This window comes from Primulina eburnea, chromosome 11, assembly GCF_022965805.1.
Source record: "Primulina eburnea isolate SZY01 chromosome 11, ASM2296580v1, whole genome shotgun sequence".
Lineage (NCBI taxonomy): Eukaryota > Viridiplantae > Streptophyta > Magnoliopsida > Lamiales > Gesneriaceae > Primulina > Primulina eburnea.
Window position 1 is genome coordinate 35989380 of NC_133111.1, and position 13875 is coordinate 36003254.

Below are 13875 nucleotides of genomic sequence, written 5' to 3' on the forward strand. Positions count from 1 at the left end.
GTTGATGAAGTATAGTAAAAGAGGAAAAATAAACAATAAATTATGAACATATGAGTAACTTCAACCCAAGCAGCCATTCCAACTGATATATTAGTTAATGATTGCTACTAACAGATCATTTTTCTTAAATTTAAATTGTTAGAATTTAGAAATGTTAAATATTTATAGCTACTAACAGATCACTTCAAAATTAATTATTTATATGCCAAGAACTGGACTAAGATATGTTTTGCTTATTTGAAGGTAATTCCCTGATTCTATAGATTGGCATCCAAATATTTTTCGTAAACAACAGTTATATCCCATTTCTTAAGTTTTACTGTTCAAGGCAATAACCACTTCTCTATCCCATTTCATTTCAAGGACATGCATGTATCCAAACATTTTGTAAAATACGTGTTTTTTTACACTAATTGGATTTTGTTAAATCATATTTTCAGTAATATATATGATGCTTTAAAATTATAGAGTAGACATAATAGATGATACAAGGGGCAACATAAAAGTGTGTAAAGAAAAAGATTGATTTCACATTTTCAAATCTGTTAGTCCAGTCCAGTTCTCCAAAAGTGATCTGCTACTCTCCAAAATTTAAATTGTTAGAAAGCTTTGGAGAGTAAAAAACAAGAACATACCATGAAAGCTTTGGAGAGTAAAAAACAAGAACATACCATGAATTAATCAACAAACATCACAATAATGGATATGTGAAATCTCTAGAATTCAAAAAAACAAAAAGGAATCAAATATGAACTCAAAACAAAGCAAGAAGCACGGTTATCTTGAGTACTCGTGACGGTGGTCGCCGGTCGGAATTCCGGTATAAGGTGGCGCGGCGGGCGGCTCACGGCTGATGCTGAGATGAGCGACAGTGCGACACGATGGTTGGGGTTGGAGGAGGGTTTGACGATTTCTTTTTTGCAAAGCTGGGCTGACATTTTTTTTTTCATTTGACAACCAATCATATGGATTTTGGGCTTGGAGAAATCATTTTTTAAGCCCAATTTGATAGCTGGGCTGGACCAAACTAATTTAAAAGAAAAAATTGGGCCACCCGGCCGGTTTTCAGTTTTCCTACAAACCGGCCGGTTTCCGGTTTTTCCGGTTGAACCGGGAGTAAACCGGTTTTTTTCCCGGTTAAACCTGTTTTCCGGTTTTGTACGTATCTCCGGACCGGTCTGGGGACCGGTTCGCGGTTGAACCGGTCGGACCGGCCGGTCCGGTCCGGTTTGGAGAACACTGCCTAAAACCCTAAACATATACACCTAAAACTCACGCACACATCACACAAAAAATACTAGGATTATTCCCTCCCCAGGAACACGGCCATCCACCCCACCCCACCCCACCCCACCCAAATTTTTGAAGGCAAGTGCACGAAAATTTGAAAGAAAAATTCAGCAAGCTTCTTCCTGCGTCTCTCTGTCAATGTCCCACACGTCAAAGATTGAATTTCATGCGTGAAATACGTAAAGGCATGCCTTAATCTTCTTTCAAAGATCTTTCACATCATATTAGGTGTATTTAATTATCCTTGCATGAAAAACATGATGGACTTTTTGTATTTTCGTTTTTATGGCTATACATGCACAAAACTAGTGTTTTATTTTTTTTAAAACTCTTGCTAATAGTGCACTAAGGGGGTGCCATGGTAGGGAAATGAAAAGGGATGAGTTTCAGGAGGTTCAAGGGCCTTAAGTCGCAAGGTGCAGACTGGTTAGGGTTCATGAACATAGGGTCCGCATGGTTTGGTTTTTTGGGGCAACTAGGGCACGGCTCAAGGGCTACTGAAGGGCACGGTCTCTAATAGCATTCGGGCCACATCTAGAGGGTCCCTAGGTGGTCGAGTCATGGCCCTAGGTAGGCTAGAGAATGGCTGGATAAGGAAAGTACACCTAGGGCACTCCCTAGCTGCGGTCGTGAGATATAGGATGAACCATGCACGTCCTCGTGCATGGCTCGTAAGGATGGTCTAAGAAGGTCTTTGAGAGGCTCGGTCTAGGTCCTAAAAGGGTTGTTCGAGGTGTGGGGACCCGGGCTCTAACTCAGTTCTTTTGGGATTTATTGGATCTTTGCTCGAAAATGTGGGTCAAAATTTTGCTTTTAACATTAATTGAAATGTGTGATTAAAATATAATCTATCTCCATAATAATTAATCACATAATGTACATACAATTCTGTTTAGTACAAACATTCACTAGTTTTTCAAATACTAACTACAACATAAGTAGAACAAGTCTAATAGGAAAACACTAGAAATCTTCAACGCCCGAGATTTCCACGCTATCAACAATCTCTCATCTAGCTCGAGACCCAGATCCTGCCCCACCTGTTGCCATGCACACATACAGACACGACAACAGCCGGATAACTCCGATGAGAACAAATCCCAGTATAAAACATGGATGCATGCAATGTAATAATCATGTACAAAAGCATAGCATATATCAAGTAACATGAATGAAAATCTAAACATGTAAATGAATAAAAATCTGTATTCAACATTTAAATCTTGACTCGACTCATTTCTACTCTAGGGATCCCGGTGTGAATAAGACGGTCTGTCACCTACCCAACCACTCGGGGTGACAGTACGTCTTATTCCTAGACTTCGGTCAACTCTGTATCGAGGGTCTACACATAGAGAAAATCTACTACTATGCGTCGATACACCGAAACGTCTAGTTTTGGCCGATCTTCCAATATCTCCTATCTCAGGACTTGAATATAAATCAATAAACAAGACATTACATAATCAAATGTAATAACAATCTAGTATGTGATTTAGGGAAACTCGTATCAATTCTGAATCGAGTTGTGCAATCCCGTGACCACATGAATTATACCTTTTTGGTCGAATAATCGGTGTTGTAGGCGAAGTCTCAAGTTCACAATAGCCAATACAAATCTGAAATGACATAATCAATGTGCACTCTATCAGTATACATTTCAAGCAACTCAATATATAAGCTGAAATCGGTTTCAATATACTTCGACAACGTAACGGGGTAATTCTTCGATACTAATAATCTCAATACATCATAATCAATCCAAATCAATTCATAATCTCATCAAGACATCCATATATACACTGAAATCTGCATAATCCCATAACCAAATAATCTGGAATTTCATAACAATAGCATATCTTGTCCTTTCTTCAATCCGGTAGCGAATATACGTTCACAATAATCATAAGAACACATATTCATAGTTACATCAGAATTTCTCCAATATCTAATCTCCAACTCATGCTGAAATGTAAAGAAACTTACATCCTTTTGAAGCTCTTGAGGAGAGGAATACAAATCTCTACTTGGTTCACAAATTGGATAGGTAATTCATTCAAAATTACTAGTTTAAGATCAAAGGGAAATGAAGTCTTCTCCCTTGGATACTTTCGGTGCTCCTGTTTCTGAATGAGAAAGAATGAATCATCTACCAAGTGTATATATACCATGCCATGTGTCAACCTAAGGAGTGAAGGTGGATTTCTCGCATGCAGCACCGCGGGTGCGCTACTTAAGCACCGCAGGTGCGCTCATGTCTCGGCCTCATTTTATTTCTGAAAAATCTTTGACCGCGGGTGCGGTCTCGGCAAGACCGCGGGTGCGGTGATGCTACGGCCAAACTTCATAATTCTGAATAATACACCGCGGGTGCGTTCTTGTCTGAGACGCAGGTGCGGTATGACTTCGGCCATTCTTTCAACAATTCTCATTTTTATGTCATGCATTCTCACCTCTTCAAATCTAACATCAATGACAACTGATAATTCTCGAGCCTTACATTTCTCCCCCTTTTAGACAGAAGTTCGTCCTCGAACTCGTAAACAAGTAATCATGCAAGTATATATGAAACAGTCTAATCAAAACAAAAAGGAAGACTTACATCATATGAGTAGCTCGGGGTGTTTCTGTCTCATATCCGACTCTGTCTCCCAAGTTGCTTCCTCGGTACCATGACGACTCCACTGAATCTTCACAAGCGGAATGGTCTTGGTTCTAAGCTGTTTCTCCTTCCGATCCAGAATCTGTATCGGTCTTTCAACATAGCTCAGAGTCTGATCTATCTCGGCTTCGTCAGGCTGAATGACATGAGAACTATCTGGCATATATCTGCGTAACATCGATACATGAAAAACATCATGAATACCAGATAATGAAGGAGGAAGAGCAAGTCTGTAAGCTCGATCGCCAATCTTCTCAAGGATCTCATACGGACCGACGTATCTAGGAGACAATTTCCCCCGCTTGCCAAGTCTGACAACGCCTCTAAAAGGTGAGATCATCAAAAATACTCTGTCTCCCTGCTCAAATACCAACGGTCTGCATCTGACATTGGCGTATTTCGCTTGCCTATCCTGTGCCGTCTTCATTCGTTCCTGAATGATCTTCACTTTCTCGATCATCTCACGAATCATATCAGGCCCCAACTCTGGTACCTCAGATATATCATCCTAGTACAACGGAGATCTGCACTTATAACGCTTCGAACGGTGCCATCTCAATGCTAGTCTGATAGCTATTGTTGTATGAAAACTCACATAACGGCAATGAATCTTGCCAACTAGTACCAAAGTCTAGTACTACAGCTCTCAGTATGTCCTCTAAAGTCTGGATAGTCCGCTCTGACTGTCCGTCTGTCTGAGGATGATAAGCAGTGCTCAGATGTAAAGTCGTACCCAAATCCTGCTGCAAACTGTGCCAGAAGTGAGAAGTAAATCGTGGATCACGATCTGATACGATCGACTTCGGCACACCGTGCAATCTGACGACCTCTCTGACATATAACTCTGCCATCTGATCGTGTCGATAGGTCATTCTGTAAGGAATAAAGCACGCTGATTTGGTCAGTCTGTCTATCACAACCCAAATCGCGTCACAGCCCCGCGAAGATCGAGGTAACTTCGTCACGAAATCCATGGAAATGTGATCCCATTTCCATTCAGGAATAGACAAACTCTGAAGTAAACCTCCGGGCTTCTTTCTTTCTGCCTTTAGCTGCTGGCAATTCAGGCACTTAGACACAAATTCTGCAATGTCTGTCTTCATCTGCTTCCACCAGAATTGTGTCTTCAGATCATTGTACATCTTCCTGCCACCAGGATGAATGCTGAACCGACTACAGTGTGCCTCTGCCATGATCTGTCGTCTCAAATCGGGAACATCTGGCACTACTAGACAGTTATTCACATACAGAACAGAATCTCTAACCTGATACTCTGATATATGACCAGCTCTGACCATATCAATCGATCTCTGGACGCTCGGATCAGTTCTCTGCGCTTCTTTAACCCTCAAAATCAGATCTGGCTCAATCTGAATCGCAGCAAGTCGCAACAGTCTACTCTCTGTGTCAAATGTCAACCCAGACAAGCAACAATCCTCTACTAAATTCGATACACCTACTGTCGACAAGGAAAGAGCACATACCTTTCGACTCAAGGCGTCTGCCACTGCATTCGACTTCCCTGGATAGTACTTGATCTCGCAATCAAAATCTTTCAGCAGATCAAGCCATCGTCGCTGCCTCATGTTCAACTCTGACTGAGAAAAGAGGTACTTCAGGCTCTTATGATCGGAATAGATCTCAAATTTCTCGCCATACAGATAATGGCGCCAGATCTTGAGTGCAAAGACAATCGCCGCCAATTCAAGATCATGAATTGGATAACGGGTCTCGTGCGGCTTCAGCTGTCTAGAGGCGTACGCTATCACGTGCCCTCGCTGCATAAGAACACACCCTAGCCCTCTGTGAGATGCATCACAGTATACAACGAACTCACCTGTACCTGAAGGAATCGTCAAGACAGGCGCACTAGTCAGCCTCTTCTTCAACTCTACAAAACTGGCTTCACAATCTTCAGACCATACAAACGGCATGTTCTTTTGTGTCAAATGGGTGATCGGCTTCGCTATACTGGAGAAATCTCGAATAAAACGACGATAATACCCGGCTAGACCCATGAAACTGCGTATCTCCGGCACAGAAGTCGGTCTCGGCCAACTGATCACAGCCTCAACTTTACTCGGATCTACTGCAATACCATCTCCAGATATAATGTGCCCCAAAAAGACAACCTGTTTCAACCAGAATTCGCACTTGGACAGTTTAGCATACAACTGTTCATTTCTTAATGTGTTCAATACGATTCTCAGATGATCTGCATGCTCAGTCAGATTCTTCGAATATTCCAAAATATCATCAATGAACACAATCACAAAATCATCTAAATATCTCTGAAAGATGCGGTTCATCAAACTCATAAATACCGCTGGTGCATTTGTCAACCCAAAAGGCATAACAACAAACTCGTAATGTCCATACCTGGTTCGGAATGCAGTCTTCGGAATATCAACGTCTCTAACTCTGAGCTGATGATACCCTGATCTCAAATCAATCTTCGAATAAACCGAAGATCCCTGAAGCTGATCAAATAAATCATCGATGCGCGGCAAAGGATACTTGTTCTTTACTGTTGCCTTGTTCAACTGTCTGGAATCAATACATAACCGCATCGAACCATCTTTCTTTCGAACAAATAGTACCGGAGCACCCCAAGGTGATACACTCGGTCTAATGTACCCCTTGGACAGAAGATCTTCTAACTGTGCTTTCAACTCTTTTAACTCTATCGGTGCCATCCTATACGGAGCTCTCGAAATAGGAACAGAACCGGGCATAAGATCTATGCTAAAATCAACCTCTCGAGCTGGAGGTAACCCCGGTATCTCATCTGGAAATACATCTGCAAACTCGCAAACCACTGGCAGATCTGCCAATGCTGGGCTCGACTTCAGTAGATCTACTGAATATACGAGAAAGCCCTCTGCTCCTCTCTGAAGCAATCTATTCATAGTCAGAGCAGATACTAAGGCAATCCGAGATCTGGAACCCTTTCCGTAGAATTTCCACTCATCTGTCATCTCGGGTCTGAATCTGACAATCTTGTGGAAACAATCTACAGTGGCCCTGTACTTGGTTAACATATCTATGCCAACTATACAATCAAAATCAGCTAAACCAAGTACTACACAATCTAGATCAATCTCATGCCCCTCAAACTGAAGCATACAATGTCTAACTGTATTCACAGATATCAGACCACTCCCCAACGGAGATGTGATAGACACTACAGTAGACATCGACTCGACAGGCAAAGAATGCAATAATGCAAAACGTTCAGAGATGAATGTATGGGATGCACCGGTGTCTATCAACACATATGCAGTATAACCGCAAAGGAAACAGTTACCTGCTATGACATCGTCTGGTGCCTCCTGCGCCTGCTCCTCTGTCAGCGCAAACACCCTAGCCTGCTGTCTGGGAGGTTGACTCACTGTCTGACTACCTCCTGGTCTCTGCTGGGTCTGTGTAGATGGTGGCTGGAAGGAGTGTACAGAGGATGTCTGTCTCTCCATCTGTGGCACTGGTGCTGATGACCCAGTACTCTGGAATCGTTGTGCACTTCTCTGGGGACAAACTCTGGCAAAGTGTCCCGGTTGCCAACAGATGTTGCAACGTCCCATAACTCCTTGACACTGCTCCGTGGCATGTCGCCCTCCGCACGAACTACAATACACGCCACTATAATCTGAACCCTGACCTCTCTGTCGAGATCCACTTGAGTTCGATGAACTACTCCCGGATTTCTTAAACTGCTTGCCCTTAGACTTCAAAAATTCCTTCTTGCCGCTACTACTGGATCCACTGTCAAATCGAGGAGGAGGTGGTGGAAATTGTACGGTAGTAAGCTGTGGCGGTCTCTGCCCCTGAACACCGTAGGAAGCCCCTCGCTGCCTGATCAAGCCAGCCTCTGCTCCCTTCGCTCGGTTCAGTGCCTCCGAAAAAGTATTAGGCCGTCCCGTGTTCACCAAAGTAAAGACATCTGGATTCAACCCGTTGATGAACTGATCGGCCACTGCCTCGTCGTTACCAGCCACATGCGGTGCAAATCGAAGCAATGCAGAAAATTTAGCAACATACTCCTCGATGTTCCACTGTCCCTATCTCAGATTCGCGAATTCAGCCCCTTTAACCTTTCGGTAGGGGACGGGGAAAAAGCGCTGGTAGAACTCATCCTTGAAGACTTTCCACGTAATGTCAATGCCTCGGTGCTCCAAGGCTCTCTTCGTAGTCAACCACCAGCTCTTTGCAACCTCTTGCAGCTGATGCCCTATCAATTTCACACGTCGCTCATCAGTATATGCCAAAGACTCAAACAACATCTCGATATCATCAAGCCAGCTCTCGCACTCTATTGCACTCTCTGTGTCCTTCAAGGTAGGCGGATGGAAAGACTGAAATCTCTTCAGTAAGGTCTCCATCGGCGTAGCGGTGACATCCATCTGTGCACCTGATGTGCTACCCTGCTCTGGCTGTGGTATACGTCTAGGTGGCATAAATCTGATTATCAAACTGATTAGTACACAATCAATATCATCTGTCTCAGCCCTCCTCTGATCATAACCTCTGATCGAGAATCGGTTCTGATTCAGGCTTGATAATTATATGCTGTAAATCAGTTCAGATAATACAACAACATATAATAAGGAAAGCAATAAATCATGCTAGCATCTCAAAAGCAAGGAAGATGACTCGATCTACCTCGCTCATTCTATTCTATCTCAGTCTACAGAACCTACTGCTCTGATACCACCTGTTGTGGGGACCCGGGCTCTAACTCAGTTCTTTTGGGATTTATTGGATCTTTGCTCGAAAATGTGGGTCAAAATTTTGCTTTTAACATTAATTGAAATGTGTGATTAAAATATAATCTATCTCCATAATAATTAATCACATAATGTACATACAATTCTGTTTAGTACAAACATTCACTAGTTTTTCAAATACTAACTACAACATAAGTAGAACAAGTCTAATAGGAAAACACTAGAAATCTTCAACGCCCGAGATCTCCACGCTATCAACAATCTCTCATCTAGCTAGAGACCCAGATCCTGCCCCACCTGTTGCCATGCACACATACAGACACGACAACAGCCGGATAACTCCGGTGAGAACAAATCCCAGTATAAAACATGGATGCATGCAATGTAATAATCATGTACAAAAGCATCGCATATATCAAGTAACATGAATGAAAATCTAAACATGTAAATGAATAAAAATCTATATTCAACATTTAAATCTTGACTCGACTCATTTCTACTCTAGGGATCCCGGTGTGAATAAGACGGTCTGTCACCTACCCAACCACTCGGGGTGACGGTACGTCTTATTCCTAGACTTCGGTCAACTCTGTATCGAGGGTCTACACATAGAGGAAATCTACTACTATGCGTCGATACACCGAAACGTCTAGTTTTGGCCGATCTGCCAATATCTCCTATCTCAGGACTTGAATATAAATCAATAAACAAGACATTACATAATCAAATGTAATAACAATCTAGTATGTGATTTAAGGAAACTCGTATCAATTCTGAATCGAGTTGTGCAATCCTGTGACCACATGAATTATACCTTTCTGTTCGAATAATCGGTGTCGTAGGCGAAGTCTCGAGTTCACAATAGCCAATACAAATCTGAAATGGCATAATCAATGTACACTCTATCAGTATACATTTCAAGCAACTCAATATATAAGCTGAAATCGGTTTCAATATACTTCGACAACATAACGGGGTAATTCTTCGATACTAATAATCTCAATACATCATAATCAATCCAAATCAATTCATAATCTCATCAAGACATCCATATATACACTGAAATCTGCATAATCCCATAACCAAATAATCTGGAATTTCATAACAATAGCATATCTTGTCCTTTTTTCAATCCGGTAGCGAATATACGTTCACAATAATCATAAGAACACATATTCATAATTACATCAGAATTTCTCCAATATCTAATCTCCAACTCATGCTGAAATGTAAAGAAACTTACATCCTTTTGAAGCTCTTGAGGAGAGGAATACAAATCTCTACTTGGTTCACAAATTGGATAGGTAATTCATTCAAAATTACTAGTTTAAGATCAAAAGGAAAGGAAGTCTTCTCCCTTGGATACTTTCGGTGCTCCTGTTTCTGAATGAGAAAGAATGAATCATCTACCAAGTGTATATATACCATGCCATGTGTCAACCTAAGGAGTGAAGGTGGATTTCTCGCATGCAGCACTGCGGGTGCGCTACTTAAGCACCGCGGGTGCGCTCATGTCTCGGCCTCATTTTATTTCTGAAAAATCTTTGACCGCGGGTGCGGTCTCGGCAAGACCGCGGATGCGGTGATGCTACGGCCAAACTTCATAATTCTGAATAATACACCGCGGGTGCGGTCTTGTCTGAGACGCAGGTGCGGTATGACTTCGGCCATTCTTTCAACAATTCTCATTTTTATGTCATGCATTCTCACCTCTTCAAATCTAACATCAATGACATCTGATAATTCTCGAGCCTTACACGACGTCTGGTCCAATCGCTTAGGGGCTAGGTCGAAGGAATTGTTGGCTTGATCAAACTAGGATTTTCGAAAAATAGGGACAAAAATTCAGTAGCTGATCTAGGGTTGATCGATGGCCTCAATTGGCTTGATTAGGGTTGTATATGATATAGTTAGGTGTATTAAGCTATGGTTCAAGTTTGGTAAATTTGGATTAAGTTTCGAGTCAAAACCGGGATGTACGTCTAAATTTGAATTGAGAAATTAGTCGAAAAGCTTAAGTTTACATCTAAGAAATATTTAGGGGCATATGTTAAGGTGCTATTTTAAGTTTGGAATGATTTGGGTCGTCGTTTTAAGATCTAAGGATAAATTGATAAAGTTGGGGTTTCAGGAGTAAAACAGTCATTTTACACCTGAAAATGTTAGATGTCCCGACAGTGCCCTGAATGTTGTAATGAGTGTTAAAACGTTTATTTCAAATGTTTATGAAATTTTATGATGAAACGTTAATGTTAAAAGACATGTTGTATGCTTGGTTTAAAAGAAAAATGATTTATATGTGCATGAAATTTTATAAGTGATGGAAATATGAAAATTTGAAGGAAATGAATTGATTGCGACTAATACGATGATACGATGATATGTAAGGACAATGCTTAGTTGACGGGTGAGAAGGCCGTTGATGTCCCCGCCGCTCGGTACCGTGTTAACACGTAGATGGATCCATCGACCTACAACTAATACGAAAGTTGCAATTGAGGACCTAAATGTATAAAAATGGAAACATATACGTATATGATAAAAGAAAATATGGTATGATATGTTGAAAGGAAAACGTTAAAGTTTATGTTCATGAAAAGCTATTTTATTAAAAATATTTTCACTGTTGCTTGTGAATGTATATGTATTACTTGCTATCATGGTTAAGGTTTGGTGAGTCAATAGACTCACTATGTGTGATCGATGCAGGTGACCATGAGATTGATGTTAATGAAGGTCTTGATGGTTGATATTGCTGGAATTAAAATGCACACAACCCCAGGACCGTCGCTAGTTTTTCGCAAATAAAATAATTTTATGATTACTTAAAGATTTTTATGACTTATAATGCTTTTGATATGTTTTTGAAAGGATGTTAGAGTTAAGTTTATTTTTGAAATAATGTTAGTTTAAGTTGGTTGACGTTTTACGACTTTATACCTTGAATTAATTTCTTTTGGATTTTCAAATAATAGTTGATTGATTTATTTTTAAATGCTTAGTGTTTCGGTCGAATGAATTAGAAACAAAAAATCTCTAGTACTTTTTTAAGAAAAACAAGTAGTTGATGTTTTAATAATAAACACCAATAATGGGTCAATAGAATCATTAAAAACTTTTAGAATTTCACAAATACTAATGCATATGTTCAATTGATTTGAAATCAAATAAATATCACGAGCTTGAACATGTTGATATGAACATACACATAATAAATATTTATATTCAAAATACGATAATAACAATTTATATGTTGAATTCCAACTAGTTGTAACGTCACATGCAAACCGTTTAGGCCTCATACAATCTATTTTGCAAAATTTGCCCAATTGTTCAATAACTTGATAATGTGTTCAGATATAATGAATTGAAGTCCTAATTTGTTTAATACGTGATTCTAAATTTTTTAGTCATCTTGAACCCACAAATTTAAAATGTGACATGTGCACTAAATATGAAAAATTTTCCACTTAGTTATTAGTTTACATATTTGAATAAGCTCGCTAACTAAAATTATTTGCACTAGCATTATCAAAATAAATTGAACAAAGTTGAGAAGTTAAATCACATTTTCTAAAATAACAAATATAAGTTGAGAAATATTTTGTATCATATGCGGTTGATTAAAACATCTATATGAATGCAATATTTTTTAAATGTTACACGAATTATCAATCAAATGACATATAATACTCATATGTAAGTTTTCGACAATGATCATTCCAAGCAGAAAGAAACTTTATTATTTAAATAACAAATTATTTAATTAATTTTTTTTTTGCTCAACAACTAAGTTTTTAAGTGCGTTTAAGTGTATTTTTCGTCTAATAAAAGGATTTTGCACTTGTAAAAAGAAAATTTTCAAAAGATAATTTATCATTAAAACTAAAATAAAGTTTTTCAATCACTCAAAATTTAGTTGTTTCTTCCTTAAATTTAGCTTCGAAAAATTTTAAAAGTTGAGAATCAAGACCTGATTGAGAAGATAATGTCGGAATTTGAGTTTGATATGATCAATACCGATTTCCACTTGATTATTTTCTCAATATGTTGCGTTAAAATTCCATGACAATATTTTTATTGAAGTTTGTAACTTTTTTAACAATATTTTCATTTGGCTTGCAAATCATCGGAGGGAAGCGTCACCTTTTCGAAATGTTTAGTGAAGATATTGGATGTCGGGCGAGGCGCCAATCGAGTTTTACTTTTAGGTGTCGTCAGATTGTTCATAATTTCTTAACTTTGATGATGATGTATTTGTTGAGCCTCTTGTTCTTGATGTTCCTCATTGAAAAAAATAAGATCACACGTGTCGACATTGAATGAAGGAAAATCGCGATGCTCGAACTCGGGTGGCATGATGCCCTTTTCCTTTCCTTTTCCACTCCTACAACTTGATCTGGCTGGTCATTTGTATAATATGAAATCGTAGTAATCATGAAAATAAATCAACAATTGATAATAATGAAGACTTGGTATTTTGAGAATTAATAAATAATTGAGAATTAGAGATTTAGAATTGAGAGTAAATTGTGTGAAAAAATGAAATGGGCGGGGCCACGGGGGGTATATAGGAGAAAATTAGACAATAATAATAATAATAATAAATTGTAAGGATCGATCCGTCGGTCTGGGTGCGAGTCGAGCGTTGCACAATCGCCGACAATAATAATAAGTCTATTATTCGACAAGTGGACCTTCTAAATCGACAAACGACTGTCACTTCATCATGATCGTTGATTTAAAATAATTAAAAAAAATGGTAAACTGTCTTCGCGCACAAATGCTTGACCGCCATTTCCATTTCACGTGCCGCCGCCCTGTTTTGATTGGGCCAATTAAGAAAATATGAGTGAGACATAAAGTATTTAAAAAACAAGGACTCTGACTTTTTTTTTAAGAAATAAGGAGTTGACTTTTGATTATTATATTAACTCTAATTAAACTTTTTAACTTAATTAATTCTCTTCTTCTCTTTCTTATCCGTCGACACACATCTTCCTCCAATTAAAAAATATTTGAACTCAGATACAAAAAAAATCATTGAGTCGACCAAAATTTGGTCGATGTTGGTTAGACCAAAATTGTGGTCGACCAAAGCTTTTCAATTTGGGTAGACCAAAGCAATTTGGGCAGACCAAATTTGGGCTTGGTCGACCAAGCCCAAATTTGGTGTGCCCAAATTGCTTTGGTAGACCA